General features: G+C 37.8%; 1 long non-coding RNA gene across 3 annotated transcripts; it reads right to left on the bottom strand.

Annotated features, from left to right (window-relative positions):
• Positions 1-5,658: 5,658 nt before the first annotated feature.
• On the bottom strand, positions 5,659-9,493 carry LOC126876417 (uncharacterized). Of its 3 annotated transcripts, none has more exons than XR_007694179.1 (5): positions 9,328-9,493; positions 6,482-6,573; positions 6,220-6,364; positions 5,995-6,160; positions 5,659-5,928 (listed from the first exon to the last, which is right to left on the bottom strand). It is a non-coding gene; the product is annotated as an uncharacterized LOC126876417 (long non-coding RNA). The 3 variants fall into 3 exon arrangements; XR_007694180.1 differs by having other exon boundaries at positions 5,995-6,135; positions 6,207-6,364; positions 9,328-9,492; XR_007694178.1 differs by having other exon boundaries at positions 5,995-6,135; positions 9,328-9,490.
• Between the last annotated feature and the right edge of the window lie 10,724 nt (positions 9,494-20,217).

Raw genomic sequence — 20,217 nt, 5'->3', positions numbered from 1 at the left:
TCCTTAGACATCACTGATAGCGTTCCTACGTCCTTAGAAGTGAATAGTAGCGTTTCTACCTCTTATGATAATAGGGCTTACTACACAATGTTGATCGCCTGTTGGTCTGTTGGATCCTCTTGTATTATTCTTTTATTTTATTATTGCTTAGTTCGTGCCTTTCGGCTTTGAATGAACTTTCGGTTTTACATCTCTTACATCTCTTTTCCACTCTATTCTATTGCACTACCTTGCTAATTTTACCTCTAAAAACTAAAAATAGAAACTACAAATTAGCAACTAACGACTAAAAAACTATTGCAACTTTGGTCTTTAGCCTCCTTGCTGTGCATCCTTCCTGTCGTTTGCCCTTCTCTTCTCTATTATTGCCTTCAGTTCTGTTAAACCTTCTCCAGTCTCATTTAGCGTTTTTCCTATGTCCTTTGGTCCTCCCGTTATTTCACATTCTTCTATTACATGCCTCAGGTCTTCTTTCCTTCTACATAGTCTGCATCTTTATCTCCCTCTTCTTTCTAGTATTCCCTTGCTTTGATCTCGTTTCCGCATCTGAATCTTGCCAGTATTTTTCTGTCCTTCCACTTCATCCTCCCTTCTAAGTATTTTGGTAATTTTTCTTTGGTTATGTTTCTGTAGTGTATATTATACTTGGATTCCTTTATCTTTTTCTCCCTCTCTTCTGCTTCTTCCTTTCTTCTTTCTTCTATAATTTGGTCTGCTGTCATCTTTTCTTATTCCTCTCCTGTTTCTATCTGTATCCTTCCCATTCTCACATCTTCTAGTCCCTTCTTTCTCTTTCTTGTTCTTTTCCCTTCATGGCCATGAGGTGGGATGTCGTGATAGGTGCGGAAGAAATACTCAGATGTATTCAACAATCAATATTTATTAACAGTAATATTTTTCATATATTCGTCGAAACATTCATACCAAGCTCTTGAACTTTCACGCAATCCATATAACGCTTTTGATAATTTACATACTTTCCCGCTTTTATCGTCGTAACCTATAGGTTGTTTTACAAATACTTCCGATTTTATAGTTCCGTTTAAGAAAGCTGTTTCTACATCCATTTGCATAATCGTCAAACCATATTGACAACAATAAGATAGTAATAACTTCAACGTTTGCATTTTTGCTACTGGAGAGTATAAATCTTCCAGTACTTCTTTTTGTTGGAAGCCTCGAACAACTAGTCGCGCTTTCTTACGATTATCAGATTTATTCGTATATATCCATTTCAAGTCTAATACTTTTTTGTCTTTTGGTTTTTCTACTAATTGCCAGGTCTTATTTTTCATTAAACTATTCATTTCTCGATCCATTGCTTCTTTACATGAACCGCTGTCATCTCCACTTAAAGCTTCTTCATAGGTTTCATAGGACTGTGTGCACTAACTATATTCACATAAATGAAATATGAGCTCGTTTGACCATATCTTTGAGGTTTCTTTCTTTCCCGTCCTGACCTTCTCAAATTACTTTCTGTGTCCTCAAGTTTTTCTTCTGATTCGTTACTTAAATTTCTCTCCTTTTTTATTGCAACCTGCTCGACCTTTTCGTTTACATCCGAATGTTCGTCAAAAACCTTTTCTGTCTCATTGCCTGGTCCATCTTCTCCTCGAAATCCTACTAAATTATCATCTTCACCTATAAATTCTACGTGTCTTGCAATTACAATTTTATTATTAACTAGTATCCTATATCCATTGTTTTCATAATCTACAAGTATCCCAGTGTCTGCTTTTTTGTCCCATTTCGAATTTCTTTTAACTTCGGGTATTCTTACGAAAACTCTACTTCCGTACAATCTTAAATTATTTATATTCGGTTTCCTTTTTAAAAATATTTCAAATGGTGTTTTATTTTCATATGTGTTTGTAACGGTTCTATTTTTTAAGTACGCCGCGGCTCTAACTATTTCCGGCCAATATTTAATATTCAGCTTTGAATCATGTAATAAGCATCTAGCGGAATTCATGATTGTTCTATTGTAGCGCTCAGCTGTTCTATTTAACTCGTGAACATAAGGTGGGCATGGTTCTACGACAATTCCCTTTTCCCTAGTTAGATTGTACATGCTTTTGTTCATATATTCTTTTCCATTATCGTATCTTAATCTCTTTATCTTTTTACCAGTAAGATTTTCGACTTTGTTTATGTAATCAAGGAAGCAATTGTAAACTTCACCTTTTGATTTCAAAGTATAAATCAATGCACACTTACTGTAGTCATCTATAAATGTCAAGAAATATTTGGATCCATCAAACCCGGTATTATTATGAGGTCCATTTAAATCGGTATGTACTAATTCTAAAATCTCGCGTGCTCTTCTACGGTTATTTTGGAAGGGTACATTTCTACATTTTTAGCATGAGATTCTTGCCTTTCAATGTAACTACTTATCTTATATAAACCATGATCTTTGAATGCTATCCCTATCAACTTTCTGTATTTGTTATATATCTTTAAAGTATTTCCTGCTGAGACTATCTTATTTTCATTCGTTACTCTCGCATAGCTAATTAAGTTATTATCCATTTCTTTCACGTAAAATACATTAGACATTGTAATTTTAATCCTCCTTTTGTTTACTTCAAAGTAAGTTAAAATTTTTCCGACTTTTGTTTCTTTTAGAATTCTACCGTCTCCTAACTTCACATTTATCGGGTTTTTTAAATTTTCGTACTCAACAAAATAAGAGTCATTATTTATAATGTGATCTGAACATCCACTATCCAATATCCAATCTATTTTTCGCGTATCGCTAGTACATACCGTAATTTCATTTTTATTATTTTCGCGCTCTACTCTCGTTAGGAAAGATCCAATTTCTTTGTCGTCGTAGCCCTCGTTGTGTGAATAATTTGCGTCGTGTTGACTTGCCTCGTAGTAGCGTTGTTGCCGGCCTCTGCTTTGTCCTCGTTGGCCAAATCCTCGTTGGCCGTATCCTCGTCTTCTTTGGCCAAAACTTCGTCCGCCGCGACCCCTATTCTACTGCGGCTGATACGCACCTCCTTGCTGTTGTGTTCTTCCATTGTTTGCGCCATTGTTTCCGCCTCTATACGTGTTTGTGCAATTTTTTGCCATGTGACCGTACTTTCCACAGCCATAGCACTTTATGTCCTTTTTTTCGGCTGTAAATACATTTGACTTTGTTCTATCACTTTCTTTCTTGCTACGCGTTTCCCACATTATAATTTTATTTTTCAAAAATTCACAAGTCCGATCACTTTCTTTCACTGAGTCGATTAAGTCACCAACATAGCTCAATGATTCTGCTAGTGCTTTCAGCATGTAGTCGAGTTTTTCACGTTCGTTTGCATTTGCACCGGCACTCTTTAATTCATTGATAGTTTTTTCAAATTCCGTGAAAAATGAATTTGATTCTTCAAAGTCTTTCAACCTCATCATGCCTAGTCTACTTCTTATACAAATTTGCACTGCTGTTGATTCCTTCATATACATCTCATCAAACTTTTGCATTATTTTTAAAGCAGTGTCTTGATCACCAACAAATTCTAATTGCTCATTCGTTATACTACTATAGATGTAGTTCATCGCCCATTGATTCTTTTCATCCCACTTATCTTGCGCATCCGTGTCCATTTTCTCTCGTGTAGCCGGTTCATAACATTTTTTACACTTTAGATACATTAATATTCTTTTCTTCCACATTCTGTAATCGCGTCCATCGAATATTTGAACCTTAATTTCGTCGTCCCTTGGCATCTTGATTCGTTTTCTATATTCACACCTTTTTTTTTTTTCAAAAAATAATTCTCTTTATTATCCAAAATCTTTTTATTTGTTCTACTAATAGCCTTTTTATCTCTTCAGAACTTATTTCCAATTTTTTATTCCTTTTTATAAATCGACTTTTATACATTCACTCCCGGTTACACGTGGTTCCATAACCTTAAATCTCGGCAACCACGATCTTCTACCATGTTGAGAATTGTGGATCTTTGAAGCCGAAATAATGTTATAGGAACATTAAATGTATATTGACAGTTATTACTAAAATAATGATATATTTATTACATGAACGATTCTATATATATTTATCGATACACACTTGCACGCGTCTCAGAACCTTCTACACCCGACTCTTCATCGACGACTCTTAACCGACTGACTGTTTACATTCCTTTGTTTCGAGACGCTGCGCACACACACATACTTCCACACACTGATATATACATATAAGTATTTCTACTACTTAACTCAGTCCAGCACAGAAAATTACACATATCTCAACAGCCTTATATTTTGATCTATATCCCGTCTTAGCCGCCCATCGAGGATTGATGAGAAAATGCGGCCTAGAATTGGGCCGATCGTAATTGGTCGCCAGTTCTCGACCATATTTCCATCTTTATTAGCCTTTGGTATTAAGGCTGTCCTATTTTCCTTCCACGCGGTCGGAAAATAGGAACTATACCATAATATATTTGTCGGAGATGAAAGAACACCGGAGCCTTTGGAATTTTGGATAATCCCACAACATTGTAACCTAGAGTCTACTATAGCTGTAATTGAACAATTGTAGTTATTCAATCCGATTGTAATTGTTCGAGAGTTGTGATAATGAGCTTGGGCTCGAGGCGACAGTCAGTCGCCGAACGTAGCCGCGGTCACAGGATGAACGCTTTGTCTAACAAAGGCATGGAATAATTCTATAGCTCTCCTTAAGAAGGAAATAGTTGTAACACTCGACAGTAAACGTTCCAACGGTCCCTGCCCCGTAGCTCGCCACACGCAGACCCTGTTCTTCGAGTAAGATGATCGAGTAAGATCGATCGTATATATATATGTAACTATGCACTAAATTTGAAACGTATGCGATGTATTGAAAGTTTTAAAAGTTTCTTTCAAGTTTCAGATATTTAATCTAAATTAGAGATATATTAGTAAAACATGAAATGAAATATATATATTTACATTATAATTTTTAAACATATTCGTATTTTTAAACATCATTAAGTAAATTTCTAAATAATTAAGAATATACTGCTTCTTATTAAATAGGTACGAAATGTTTTTATTAGCGAGAAGCTATTAAAAGTGATGGTTGACAAATTGTATCGATATACCACAAGTTGACGAAGTATACCAGTAATAATTTAACAAAGCAAATTCTTCACTGCGATCTTCGAGAGAAATTCCTTGGAATTGGAATTGTTGTAACGAACGCAGCTGCATTTATAACATGCGACATAAGTAAACTCTTTTATATACTAAGCTATTTGATTAATGCTAAGTATGTAAGAAATCTAAAAAGCTTTTAAAATCGTATATTTATCATTGTACTATTGATTTTCCTACCATTTCGAAATGTACAACTTTGAGAGTAATTACTATATCTTCGTTCTTAAATAATGGAGCAGCTAGCGAAAAAAATGAAGGAAAGGCGGAGAAACGATGCAGAATATTCATAACGTGCACGTGATTCATCTGCATGTTTCAGTTTTGTTGTATATTTCACAATCGAACATTTTCTTTTCTCTTCTATCGTACTCTTGTATCTTGTGACGTGACTGTTTCTCGTGGGAGATAAGAGCAAGACGAAATGCGGTTTCTAGCATTTCGCAAACAAAAAAGGACGAAACTGTTCGCTTTTCTTCTGTTTTCTTGTTTTTAAATAGAGATGAAAGATAAAAAGACATATCTACAGAATTTATTCTATTTCCATTACACTATTTTCATCTGAATCAATTGGCTTGCTGAATAAATTCTTCTTGTTTACAGGCATAGCTAATAGAGATTTGGATAGTCTAATATGGCTTATTTTCATTCTTTTTCTTAGCTCTAATACTTTCTTTAAATCTTTCTCGCCAAACCTTATAAATTTAAAATTATTCGCACACTGTAATTCATTATTCCAATTCAATAACATTTCACACTGAGTTGCATTTAAAATATCAGAAATTTCTGAAAAATAAAGGAGGGTTTGTACATCAGGATATATTGAAAATAAATTTGGCTGTAATTCTTTACCTATTCCACGTGTATGATATTCTCCTAGTTCTTTCTACTCTAATTATATGTTCCCTCCTAGCATGCTGTCTACTCCTGTTGCTACCTATAGACCTTTTAATAGTAATTTCTTCCATTTCTTCATCATTTCTTGCTACATACCTTTGGATCAAATATAGAACTATAACTAATCACATCTTTAATGTACAATCTCTGTATCATCATGTGTATACATTTTTGTTTTACCTCCGTTTCTAACAAACTTGCAGTTATCTCTGGAGTATAGGGTCACACGCCTGGAATCATATTGTTTCTGATCCACGATATTTTCTCTCCTATTGAATTCTGTTTTATCAAGCAGGACATTTCTGCCTTCTGTCTATTTGATATTCTGAAACAAAACACATTGTCCATTTCCTTCTTTATTACACAAAAGTATTATATAATCATATAAAATAAATGAAATGTACATAACAAAATCACATAATTTAATAGTAATTGTATTTACTTTTTGGCTTTTTTCGTAATAGCGATAGACTTTCTGCTATTTGGGTGTATCATTTTCTTTGGCTTCAGGAATTCTTTTCTCATTGCAGTGGCCTATAAAAGACAACAAAATAAATTAGTTAAAATATTACCATGGCTATGAATTATTTCGATTATCCTAATCATCAAAACTCCAACTCAGGCTATCCGTTTACTCAATGTATAATCATGCACAGGCGAATCGTCGACAGTATCACACGCTTAGAAGCACTAATAGAGTAGACAAAACATCCTACATGCCACAGCTATCGAAACAATAACCAGATAGCAACGGATAGGCGCCTCTGATATACACCCGACGATAACCGCTTCAGAGGGACTAAAACCTCAGTACAAGAAGTCTCCCAAATCAGCGTTCTATACCTCTTTGTTATAACACCCTGAACCGTCACTCTGTTGGATTCATACAATAAATTTTACCACTATATCTAAAGTTTAATTCTTTAACTTATTTGTGAAACGTTCGAACTGCGACTCGAGGAGATCACCGGTGATTTGTCAATTTCGTGATTTGTTGTGTCTCGTATATGATAACAGCAACGACGGCGACGCCTATCGATAGTAAAAGTAATATCGAAGTATACCTTCCTACCATGACATTTCCGGGCTAACAAACTTCAAAATTGGTTTCTTTTGTTTCAAGATATTTTTAGCTATTTTTTTTTTAATCTTATAATGATAACCTATTTTAAAATGTGCAATGTTTGATAAATGTACATTAGTAAAATTTCATACGAAGAAAGTTTTTGGGAATCCGTATTATATTCAGCGAGCAGAAAACGAAGACTTGACGGAAGTTGACAACAATGGAGATAAAAGTCTTTATCGTAATATTGTTTTTATTGATTTTAACGTCAGATGGAACGGGTTTCGACAGAAAACGATCCACCAAATTTCAAAGAGGTAACGAGCAAACTTCAAGTAAAAACGAGCAGAAGTCAACACCCGATTATTATTATTACTGCGACTCAACAGAGTTTGGAGTAGTATTATACAAAAGATTCCGTATTTGCGTTCTTATTTGCCGTGCGACATGATAGAAATTGATTTCTCTTCCGCTTGTATCAGATGCGGGATGTTGGTTGATCCTTTTTCACCGGTCTCGATTATCCTATTTCTCTTTATTCGCCTATTTTTTAAACACAAATATAGATTTTTTACGATTATTTATATTGTTCATGACATCATTTGACGAATTCTTCGAGAACTTCGCAAGGGAACCAAGACATAAATGATATTTAAAATGTTTATAGCAGTTCTGAAGTAAAGAGAAGCGATATTAGTTTGAAATGATGGATCATTTCAATGACTTTATTATTTATTGCCTTAATAGCTATCTACATATTATTTTAGTTGCGTTTTTCTTTTGGATCGGAAATGACTATCCTGTGTTTCGTCAATAATTTGTCTTGCTTCTCTTGGTGCATTTCTAAAAGTAGTATTGACATAAATGAATTTTTTACTGCAAGAGTTAACATCACTTTTTTTCGACTTCTCTTTTAGGTTACAAGAGTACAAAGCTATATATAGGCCAAAACATGTATGTATCTTGCGATAAAAGATAAATTTTTATTCAAAACCTACGAGACTGCACGCAGATATTTCAAATTGCAGCGAATATTATCACGAATACTTCGCGTTAAACATGTTATATCTTTTAACATTTTCAGAGACGCGTAAACATCTGCAAGCTATTTATCACTTTATTCGATTGCATATTGTAGCGGCATATGAGTCATAGGACGATGCGAATCGAGAGTAACTCATGTTGTTGTTTTGCCTCGGGGCATTGATACCGTCTCGAGGTACGAAACTTGATAATAAACAAACTCCGGACAGAACAATATCGCCGCTACGCGCAACCGTCAACCGAAGTCGAATTTAAATTCGTTAGAGGGAGATCGTTAGAAGAGTACTGCCGATAGTTTTAAATACATTTGACTACACCAAATATCAACTCGTCTCATCACTATATACACCAACGCGTTTAATCAACCTCCACATAATCGAGAAATGATTTCAAATTTGACCCACGTTTCTATCGACTTCGCTTTCTTCTTTATTTTGGAAGAAATGCACATTCACTATTTATCAGCTAAGCTAACTCGAAACGAATGAAAATTCCCAACCACCACGTAGACCAAAGCCTATCAGCCTTTTCCGAACCTGTAGGTTACAACGAGATTCTTAATTAATTAATTCGTTTCTTACAGGCTACAGAGTCTGAGAATAAAGAATTTTTTTGACCGTTTTGTTACGACCTATGTTAAAACCACATCATAGGAATAAGATAATAATACAGATCGTAATCATTATATATCGGTACATACTATCAATTTGATTGTGCAATTAAATAACATAATATCAAAAGTAATCAAATGTTGGGATACTTTTGCGCGATAGTGTATATGTGTAAAATAATATGATTCTATAAATTCATTCACAATAAATCAAAAACAATGTTGTGTTGCTTATTCTAGTAAACAATCCAACCATTTAACTGTAAGATATTTGGAAAGTTCATGCAACAAGCATACAATATGCCACCCGGAAGGTACCAACTACGTTCCTCTATGAAATTAGTACAAATGTTTCAAGACTTATATATTATTAACATTTCACGCAACGTTTTTATAAGATACGTTAATCCGTAGAAATGACCCGTCGCAGTAAATTTATACATAGATCAGAGTTAGAAAATACAAAAGAACGATATTTTCTCTGAGTATACGAAGTTAAAATGGTGTTGGACGCAAATTAATTGGTTGGAAAGAGGCGCCTTGAAGCGTACTAAAAGAGGTAGCTTACCTCGTTGAAATACCATGGAACGAAACCCTGTTGGGCAATGGGCATTCTGCTGTAGCCTGGAATTCCTTTTGCTCCCGTATTCTTCTTCTGTTTTCCGTGGTTTTTGTTACAACACTCGCGACGTTTTCATTCAAACGAACACACAACGCATAAACGGAGAAAAACAAACGTTGAAGGTTGCGTCGCGTCACGCGAATCACTGACGCTACACTTATACGTTGGAAACAGGAACGAAACCGACGCAGGTGCAACACGGGGCCCGTGAAATGTAAACTATCGAACTACGTATAATAGCACACGAAAGTATTTCTATTGTTTGTATATATATATGTGTGTGTGTGTTTGTATATTTGTGTGTATATATATATATTTGTGTGTGTGTGTGTGTGTGTGTGTGTGTGTGTGTGTGTGTGTGTGTGTGTGTGTGTGTGTGTGTGTGTGTGTGTGTGTGTGTGTTCATATATATATTATAAATTGGTTATATATGTCGGGTCACGATTCGAATTTTGGGCGCGCGACGACTCTTCGTGTGGACTAGCCATCGTTTCACAAAGCCGAGATTTTATTTACACGTATATACAGGTCTATCACTAAGCTTAACAAATAATAAGTACAACTAATAATAAGTCTAACAAACACTAAGCCTAATGAATAATACGATCTACGAATAATTAAATTAAATAATACTATTAGCAATGTTTGAGTTCAAACGAATCCACGGTCACCGGGATAACTCCTTACTAAGCGAAACTAACTTAGACGCAAATGCGATCGTCGAAAATGCTCGATGTATCACTGCGCCAAATACGATAAGGATAGGTTCGACAAAAACAAAGCTAAAATAGTTAGGTTCAACCTTGGCGATTTCGTGTTACGTAAAAACGAGGAAAGAAACCAGACGAAGTTAGATCCGAAATTCAGGGGTCCATTCGTAATAGCCGAGATTTTGGAAGGAGATAGATATACCCTAAAAACCTTAGACGGCAAACGATCATATAAGGACAGACACGACAGACTGAGAAAAATGCCAGAAGGTTGCGTCCCTGCTGAGTTAGACGTCTGCGGTGATGACAACGGCGGTGATAATAACGATGCAAGTACACTGACCTCAGAGGATCATTAACACTGCGTTGTGGTCATAGTAATACACCGAGTGGTTTTATGTGCTTTTGTTGTAACCCGTTGAGTGGGTTGATGTGTTTTTGTTGTAACCCGTTGAGTGGGTTGATGTGTTTTTGTTGTAACCCGTTGAGTGGGTTGATGTGTTTTTGTTGTAACCCGTTGAGTGGGTTGATGTGCTTTTTGTTGTAACCCGTTGAGTGGGGTTACGTGCTTTTGTTGTAATCCGTTGAGTGGGGTTACGTGCTTTTGTTGTAACCCGTTGAGTGGGCTTACGTGCTTTCTGGGTGTAATGCACCCAACGTGGCAATATGATCCAACAAACTGAGGTTCACCGGTGTACGAAATCGAAAATGATCTGTTGTGTCATTACGGTCTGGCTGGCGACTCACAGAACGCACCTAACACTTTGAATACAAATTATAACATTACAAATTCCTATTCTCTTTTATTTTTCTGTTGTCAAACCTCCGAACGAAACTTTGTTATTGCACTGGACCCTTGACTTACTTGGACATTTAGTTAAATCGCAAATAATGTCAGTTGTATCGAATCTAATGTAAGAAATACGATATTTTAGTTACACACGAGGACGTGTGATAGTCAGGATGGCCGTGTCAGAGATGAAAGAACACCGGAGCCTTTGGAATTTTGGATAATCCCGCAACATTGTAACCTAGAGTCTACTATAGCTGTAATTGAACAATTGTAGTTATTCAACCCGATTGTAATTATTCGAGAATTGTGATAATGAGCTTGGGTTCGAGGCGACAGTCAGTCGCCGAACGTAGCCGCGGTCACGGGATGAACGCTTTGCCTAACAAAGGTATGAAGTAATTCTATAGCTCTCCTTAAAAGAAATATTTGTGGCGACACGCGACAGTAAACATTCCAACGGTTTCTGTCCCGTGGCTCGCCACGTGCAGACCCTATTCTTCGAGTAAGATGATTGCCAGATGTCGATGCGTCTCCGCAGTACATGTTCGGCTAGCCCGAGGGCCCGTTATAAATCTTAAGGTTTAGTTAACTAAAGTCCTTCAAACAGACAAACAGTCTTTGTCCCAACTACGGGAAGATAGGGAAGACATATTTTTCAACGAGCGGCGTCTCCCACTAGCAACTTTCCCTCGAGGGCGGCTAGCATCCTTTTCTAACCACCGATATGGAGATTAACCAATTAGCAGCAACACTTTCTGAACGAAGGCTTTTCTCGACGAATCCGATGATCTCGTATCCTTAGACACACCCCGTTATAGTTTTCCTGTGTGGCATCATCGGGACGGGAAAGGCTTTCTCGCTCGCGATCTCATCGATCCAAGAGTAACGCCTTCGCGATATGTATATATATATATATATATATATATATATATATGTCGGGTTTACATTAGAATTAGGGTTAGGGGCGTGAAACGAATCTTCGTTTGGGTTACACGTTGTCGTTATGCAATAGAGAAGACATTGACTAGTGCAAATACGATTATTATAGAACCGGACAAGTAACCGCGGTAGTTAGGTGCTCGAGATACTAATGACAATGATCCTAGGTTCAATAACGAATCCGCGGTCAACGGGATGACAACAGAACGTACTCACAAAGTCTAAGTCTGAGAGAATAATCACTGATCGCGAAGGCGTTACTCTTGGATCGATGAGATCGCGGGCGAGAATGCCTTTTCCGTCCCGATGATGCCACACAGGAAAACTATAACGGGGTGTGTCTAAGGATACGAGATCATCGGATTCGTCGAGAAAAGCCTTCGTTCAGAAAGTGTTGCTGCTAATTGGTTAATCTCCATATCGGTGGTTAGAAAAGGATGCTAGCCGCCCTCGAGGGAAAGTTGCTAGTGGGAGACGCCGCTCGTTGAAAAATATGTCTTCCCTATCTTCCCGTAGTTGGGACAAAGACTGTTTGTCTGTTTGAAGGACTTTAGTTAACTAAACCTTAAGATTTATAACGGGCCCTCGGGCTAGCCGAACATGTACTGCGGAGACGCATCGACATCTGGCAATCATCTTACTCGAAGAATAGGGTCTGCACGTGGCGAGCCACGGGACAGAAACCGTTGGAATGTTTACTGTCGCGTGTCGCCACAAATATTTCTTTTAAGGAGAGCTATAGAATTACTTCATACCTTTGTTAGGCAAAGCGTTCATCCCGTGACCGCGGCTACGTTCGGCGACTGACTGTCGCCTCGAACCCAAGCTCATTATCACAATTCTCGAATAATTACAATCGGGTTGAATAACTACAATTGTTCAATTACAGCTATAGTAGACTCTAGGTTACAATGTTGCGGGATTATCCAAAATTCCAAAGGCTCCGGTGTTCTTTCATCTCTGACACGGCCATCCTGACTATCACACGTCCTCGTGTGTAACTAAAATATCGTATTTCTTACATTAGATTCGATACAACTGACATTATTTGCGATTTAGCTAAATGTCCAAGTAAGTCAAGGGTCCAGTGCAATAACAAAGTTTCGTTCGGAGGTTTGACAACGGAAAAATAAAAGAGAATAGGAATTTGTAATGTTATAATTTGTATTCAAAGTGTTAGGTGCGTTCTGTGAGTCGCCAGTCAGACCGTAATGACACAACAGATCATTTTCGATTTCGTACACCGGCGAACCTCAGTTTGTTGGATCATATTGCCACGTTGGGTGCATTACACCCAGAAAGCACGTAAGCCCACTCAACGGGTTACAACAAAAGCACGTAACCCCACTCAACGGGTTACAACAAAAAGTACATCAACCCACTCAACGGGTTACAACAAAAACACATCAACCCTCTCAACGGGTTACAACAAAAACACATCAACCCTCTCAACGGGTTACAACAAAAACACATCAACCCTCTCAACGGGTTACAACAAAAACACATCAACCCTCTCAACGGGTTACAACAAAAACACATCAACCCTCTCAACGGGTTACAACAAAAACGCATCAACCCTCTCAACGGGTTACAACAAAAACACATCATCCCTCTCAACGGGTTACAACAAAAACACATCAACCCTCTCAACGGGTTACAACAAAAACACATCAACCCTCTCAACGGGTTACAACAAAAACACATCAACCCTCTCAACGGGTTACAACAAAAACACATCAACCCTCTCAACGGGTTACAACAAAAACACATCAACCCTCTCAACGGGTTACAACAAAAGCACATAAAACCACTCGGTGTACTACTATGACCACAACGCAGTGTTAATGATCCTCTGAGGTCAGTGTACTTGCATCGTTATTATCACCGCCGTTGTCATCACCGCAGACGTCTAACTCAGCAGGGACGCAACCTTCTGGCATTTTTCTCAGTCTGTCGTGTCTGTCCTTATATGATCGTTTGCCGTCTAAGGTTTTTAGGGTATATCTATCTCCTTCCAAAATCTCGGCTATTACGAATGGACCCCTGAATTTCGGATCTAACTTCGTCTGGTTTCTTTCCTCGTTTTTACGTAACACGAAATCGCCAAGGTTGAACCTAACTATTTTAGCTTTGTTTTTGTCGAACCTATCCTTATCGTATTTGGCGCTTGCTTCTATATTCTTTATCGCCTGCTGTCTTACATGGGAGATATTTACCTCTCTTTCTTCGATACTGTCGGGTAGGGATAAGCCGTAGGGTCTCGCTGTTTTACCGATTAGTAGTTCCAACGGGCTTGACTTAGTCACGCGGTTGGTGGTACAATTTAAGGCCAGTTGTGTTTCCCCGATCGCGTCTTGCCAGGACCGCCCGGTGGTTTCTATTGTTGTGAACATGTTTTTTAGCGTACTCATAATACGCTCTACCTGCCCGTTGGCCCTACTAGCTCCGGTCGCAATTAAATGGAGTTTAATGTATTTATCTTGACAAAAGTCTGGAAATTCTTTGCCCGTAAAACATCTTCCCTGATCCGCTATTATCCGGCAGGGACTGTCGAATAAAAATATAGTACTTAAGTGCTTTAACGGTACTAAGGAAATCTACTTTACAAGTATGATGCAGATATGCGAATTTAGTGAAGACGTCGACCAAAACAATGACATACTCTTTCGAACCACTTTTACCGCTTAGTTTGCCCGTTATGTCCACGTGAACTGTATGCCAAAGTATGCTGGTCTTAGGTATAGGATGTAATTCAGCTTGTATTTTACCTGAACTGGCCTTCGAAACTTGACAAGCGTGACAGTTCTCTACGAATTGGCGAACATACTCCGCCATTCCTTCGAACCAGTAACACTCGCACAGTTTCTCAAGCGTTTTATCCCAACCTAAGTGCATAATTGACTGTTGCACATGGTTAATAACAGATCATCTAAAACCTCTGGGGACAATGGACAAGCAGAGAGTTCTGCCTTTTCTCTGTATTTTACGATGAAGGGTACCGAACCGTAACTCATACGTATTCGCGACGTCTTCCGCGAGCTCTTCGTTCTGTAATTTATTGACGATCCTAGAAATTTGGGAGTCGCGACGTTATTCCACTAATAGCTAGTCTTCGGAGATTTCGGTCAGATTGATTTCCTTCTCTATGACTTCGTTGATCGTAAGGTGATCCAAGTCTACGGGATTTCGCGAGACAAAATTTACGTGGGCTATTCGTTTACCTTCCCGGTACAGAATGTCAAAAGTAAAAGTTTGTAAGTAAGCCCACCACCTGTAAACCCTGTCATTTAAATTTACCTTACCACTGGATGCCTTCAAAGGATTACAATCGGAGACGACAAGAAATTCTCGTCCGTGGAGATAATGACGGAAATGCTTGACGGCGTTCACAACTGCTAACGTTTCTAGTTCGTAAGAATGATACCTAGATTCCGCAGGGTTACTTCTTATACTGTAATATTCTATTACTCTATTTTTACCTTCAATTTTTGTGCATTAAAATAACCTCATATCCATCCGAACTAGCGTCGATACGAAGTTCTATCGGGTAGTTCGGGTCAAATACCATTAATACCGGCGCGTAGGTCAGGGCGGAAATTACCTTTTGCCTTATTTTTCCATACCTATCTGTCCAAGTCATGTTTTTATTATCGGAAGTAAGCGCATACAAGGGTTTCATTACCCGTGAAAATTTAGGGACGAATTTTCGGAAATAAAAGGCTAAACCTATGAACTGCCTAAGCTGTGTGACGGTCGTTGACGCAGGTAAAGAACTCAAGGCGTGCATTATACCCGGGTTGGGACAAACTTCTAGGTCGTAAATTACATATTCCAAATAGAGTACCGATGCCTTTAGAAAAGAACATTTTGCAAAGTTAAAGGAGAATCCGACTTTTACAAGGGTATCTAGTACGGTGTGCAATCCTGTTAGGGCTTGATCTATCGCGTCGGCAATAATTAGGACATCGTCCAAATAGGCGACAACGTACGAATGGCACGTCGGCTGTTATACGTGTTTTCAAAGGAATCTCAAGAATGATCTCTCGTTTTGTTTGTTCGCAACATCGAAGTCAGCAGCCGCTGCTGAATACAATGAAGGAAAGTGTAGTACAGATCACTTCGACCAAATGATTTCTTATGTCACCATAATTAAAAAGGGTCAAATGCTACAGAAGACTTGGCATGCCACTACTCCTGAGGATTTCCGTAGTAAACGCTTTGATGGTTTACACAAAATGGTAGCAAGGAAGAACATAAATATTAGAATATTTAGACAAGTATGAGTTGCAAAATTATTAGGGTTGTCCGAAAATATAAGAATCCCCATTTTCGACGGAGTCAGCATAGTATCGCCGTCCCGAAAATGACTTCCGGAAGAAACATTAAACGCGCACGCACTTATGTTATGCAAATAAAGGACATCGAATGGATCGAACAAAGGCACAAAAGAATTCGAAGAAAACAACAACTTATTATCCAAATTGATCATCGAGGGTAATCAAGGCTGTATACTTCCTAGAATTAGGATGAATAGGGGTTTGGAGAAACCCACCGGCCATGTCCAGAATAATAAAATATCTCGCTTTTGCAATCTCGCGACTTGATCCGCCATGAGGGGTAAACGATACCGATCCGCGACCGTGTATTTATTTAGTTCTCGAAAATCTACCTATCATCTATCTGAACCATTGTTCGTCTTCACGAGTAACGCAGGGCTCGCGAACGGTGAATTACTAGGCTTTATGATTTTTGGCTGTAATTAAATCGCTTGTTCTCTCACGTACTATTCCGCGCTCGCGAAGTTTATTAGGACTCCTTGTACGGCGATGTCAGGATCAATTAATTGTACTTCTAACTGGTCTGTATTTTTTTTGTACGAGTACGTAGGGAACCCGTAACGGATGAATCTCTGAATTTTCGAAAAGAAAGATTAATCTACCCTTATCACTACCACGTACCTCATTGTCAACTTCATTAACATCGATCTCGTTTTCGGCGGTTTTATTACAGGCATTAATTATTTTTGTTTTACACATAGCGAGGCTATTTTGTGTAATATTACGTCAAAATCTTGGCTTAAAATTTAACGAGTAATCGCGATATCGTATTGTTAAATAACTATCAGCGAGGACATGAAAAATTTATCTCTAACCACTAACACCTGCAACGGACAAGATTTGAGCGATACGTTTAGTACCAATATCTCTTGTTCCTCGCATTACTACTATATCAATCGTTCTTTTGCCAGAAATTCTCAAGACTACGGATTCTTTGATTAGCGAACACTCGGCTCCGAAATCGGGGTAAAATGGAAACGACTCACCCGGATGGCTTGATCTACCAGTTAGCGCCTCCACTACGTAGAAGTCAATTCGACACTCGGTATTGAAATTATATTCAGGGCACTGCTTTGTAAAGGATCTTCCTCCATAATCAGATTGGAAGCTGCGCACCAGGCAGCGGAGTCGAAAACTTGATAGATTCCACACTCGATTTTTTGTACTAGCAACGGAATTAACTCGCGCACGATGGTCGTAAGCTCTTGCACTGTTATAACCGGCACTGATCCCACTTCTGATGTCGGGTTTACATTAGAATTAGGGTTAGGGGCGTGAAACGAATCTTCGTTTGGGTTACACGTTGTCGTTATGCAATAGAGAAGACATTGACTAGTGCAAATACGATTATTATAGAACCGGACAAGTAACCGCGGTAGTTAGGTGCTCGAGATACTAATGACAATGATCCTAGGTTCAATAACGAATCCGCGGTCAACGGGATGACAACAGAACGTACTCACAAAGTCTAAGTCTGAGAGAATAATCACTGATCGCGAAGGCGTTACTCTTGGATCGATGAGATCGCGGGCGAGAATGCCTTTTCCGTCCCGATGATGCCACACAGGAAAACTATAACGGGGTGTGTCTAAGGATACGAGATCATCGGATTCGTCGAGAAAAGCCTTCGTTCAGAAAGTGTTGCTGCTAATTGGTTAATCTCCATATCGGTGGTTAGAAAAGGATGCTAGCCGCCCTCGAGGGAAAGTTGCTAGTGGGAGACGCCGCTCGTTGAAAAATGTCTCCCCTATCTTCCCGTAGTTGGGACAAAGACTGTTTGTCTGTTTGAAGGACTTTAGTTAACTAAACCTTAAGATTTATAACGGGCCCTCGGGCTAGCCGAACATGTACTGCGGAGACGCATCGACATCTGGCAATCATCTTACTCGAAGAATAGGGTCTGCACGTGGCGAGCCACGGGACAGAAACCGTTGGAATGTTTACTGTCGCGTGTCGCCACAAATATTTCTTTTAAGGAGAGCTATAGAATTACTTCATACCTTTGTTAGGCAAAGCGTTCATCCCGTGACCGCGGCTACGTTCGGCGACTGACTGTCGCCTCGAGCCCAAGCTCATTATCACAATTCTCGAATAATTACAATCGGGTTGAATAACTACAATTGTTCAATTACAGCTATAGTAGACTCTAGGTTACAATGTTGCGGGGTTATCCAAAATTCCAAAGGCTCCGGTGTTCTTTCATCTCCGACATATATATATATATATATATATATATATATATATATATATATATATATATATATATATATATATATATATATATGTATGTATAAGATTTATAAAATGAATGCTCGGTAAAATGTCTGTGATAAATAATAGCAATTAAAATGGAAAAATTTTTAATTGCATTGCTTCGACTATACATATACATATACTTAATGTGACTTACTTTGTATGAGAAAAATTCTGTTTGTCAATTCGATATCGAGAGCTGATAATGCTAACATACGATGAAACGATAACAGAAGAATCCGAATATTCAGAACTTTTCACGATATATGTTAAATAATATTATGAAATAAATTAAATAATTACCCCGCATTGCTTCCAGCGTACGTGTTCACGATTCTCGGCGAAACCGAATATGGCAGCAGGAAATCAACCAATCACAACTTCGGAAGAAAGTAAAGCGCGGGAAGAAATGGCGGCATCCAGCTTCCTGCGAATCTATTCTCGATCTCGATGTAAGCAGTAATCTTTCGATAATCGTTTTGCAAAATGGCGTGTCTTAAACGAAGTGTATAGTAAAATTCGTATTTGAGAGACGCATAAATAAACGATATCAGGCTATTTCCCGCGAGAAATTCACGTTCGGTTGCAACATAACATGTCACGTATGTATTTTCGTCGAAAACTGATTTCGAGGGACGTGTATATGTGCGTATCAAGTTACTTGGCGAAAGTTCAACGACAGACTGTGACTTTAAAACAGTATGTATGCCTATGTTTGTTGTCCGAGAATTGGAAGAATCTGTCATGTTTTGTTTACGTCGGCTGTAATGGAGTGGTGTTTTTGTCTTGTGGTAACTGAATGTCTCAAACAACAAACTCGAGATTTCAATCGATCTTCGAAAAGAAGTCATACCCATTGGCCTTGGGTGAGTTGTGATTTCATTAACTTTTTAATTCATAATTGATAACATAAGGTTATTGTAAGACCGATGAAAATATGGATAGCAACCAATTGCAATTGAATATCTGGCCTGTCTTGCACTATTGAAATTTTGCAAGTCACTAAAGTTACCAGCATTAATATGTTCCCTTGCACAAGTTTGACGATAAAACAAATGAAATTTTACTATTTGCAAGTTATTTGATTATTCTATTTAACGAAAAATTATAAAATCATAAAATAGAATTCTATATAACCTGTAAATCGTAACTTGTCAATCTACTAGTACATATATTATAAATTGGTAAACTTTTGTGTGTGGGGGAGGGGGTGCTAGATGTAACACTGATACGACATTTTGAAAAAATATTTAATTATAATCATGAAAGGCGTTATTGAAATATTGAGTTTTTATTAATGTTCCTTGCAACTTCGAGTTTGCGTACTATATTTAAAATGTACATAAGATATAAAGTATATTGACAAGTAACAGTCACAAAATTGTTTCAAATGAGGATAATCATCCTAATATCAACTTATCAATTGTGATCTGATAAACAAGAATTCAAAATACAGTTAAACTGTGTTCTACATACAATAATCTTTTTCGGAGGAGATTTAAATATATGAACATATTGTGATATTTTGTCCATAATAACATGAATAATATAAAGTTTCGTATTACATATACTCTATTTTTTAATATATTCTGCATATCTCATTTTATGACAACAGACAAGCAAACTATATTCCCATTATAAGCTTCGCTCTAATTTCGCATCGTTTCACCTGAATATATCGTGAAATTTCATCCCGTCAAAATTTTGCGTCAATCTTTTTTATCTTAAAGGATTAAAGACAGTTGCAAAACGCCACGGTGTTTCGGGGTTTGTTTAAATTTCCGCCAAATGAAAAAGAAGTTTC

The sequence above is a fragment of the Bombus huntii genome, unplaced genomic scaffold (genome assembly GCF_024542735.1).
Source record: "Bombus huntii isolate Logan2020A unplaced genomic scaffold, iyBomHunt1.1 ctg00000074.1, whole genome shotgun sequence".
In the NCBI taxonomy this organism is placed as follows: domain Eukaryota; kingdom Metazoa; phylum Arthropoda; class Insecta; order Hymenoptera; family Apidae; genus Bombus; species Bombus huntii.
The sequence above is the reverse complement of the archived record's forward strand: the minus strand, read 5'-3'. Positions and strand labels throughout refer to the sequence as shown.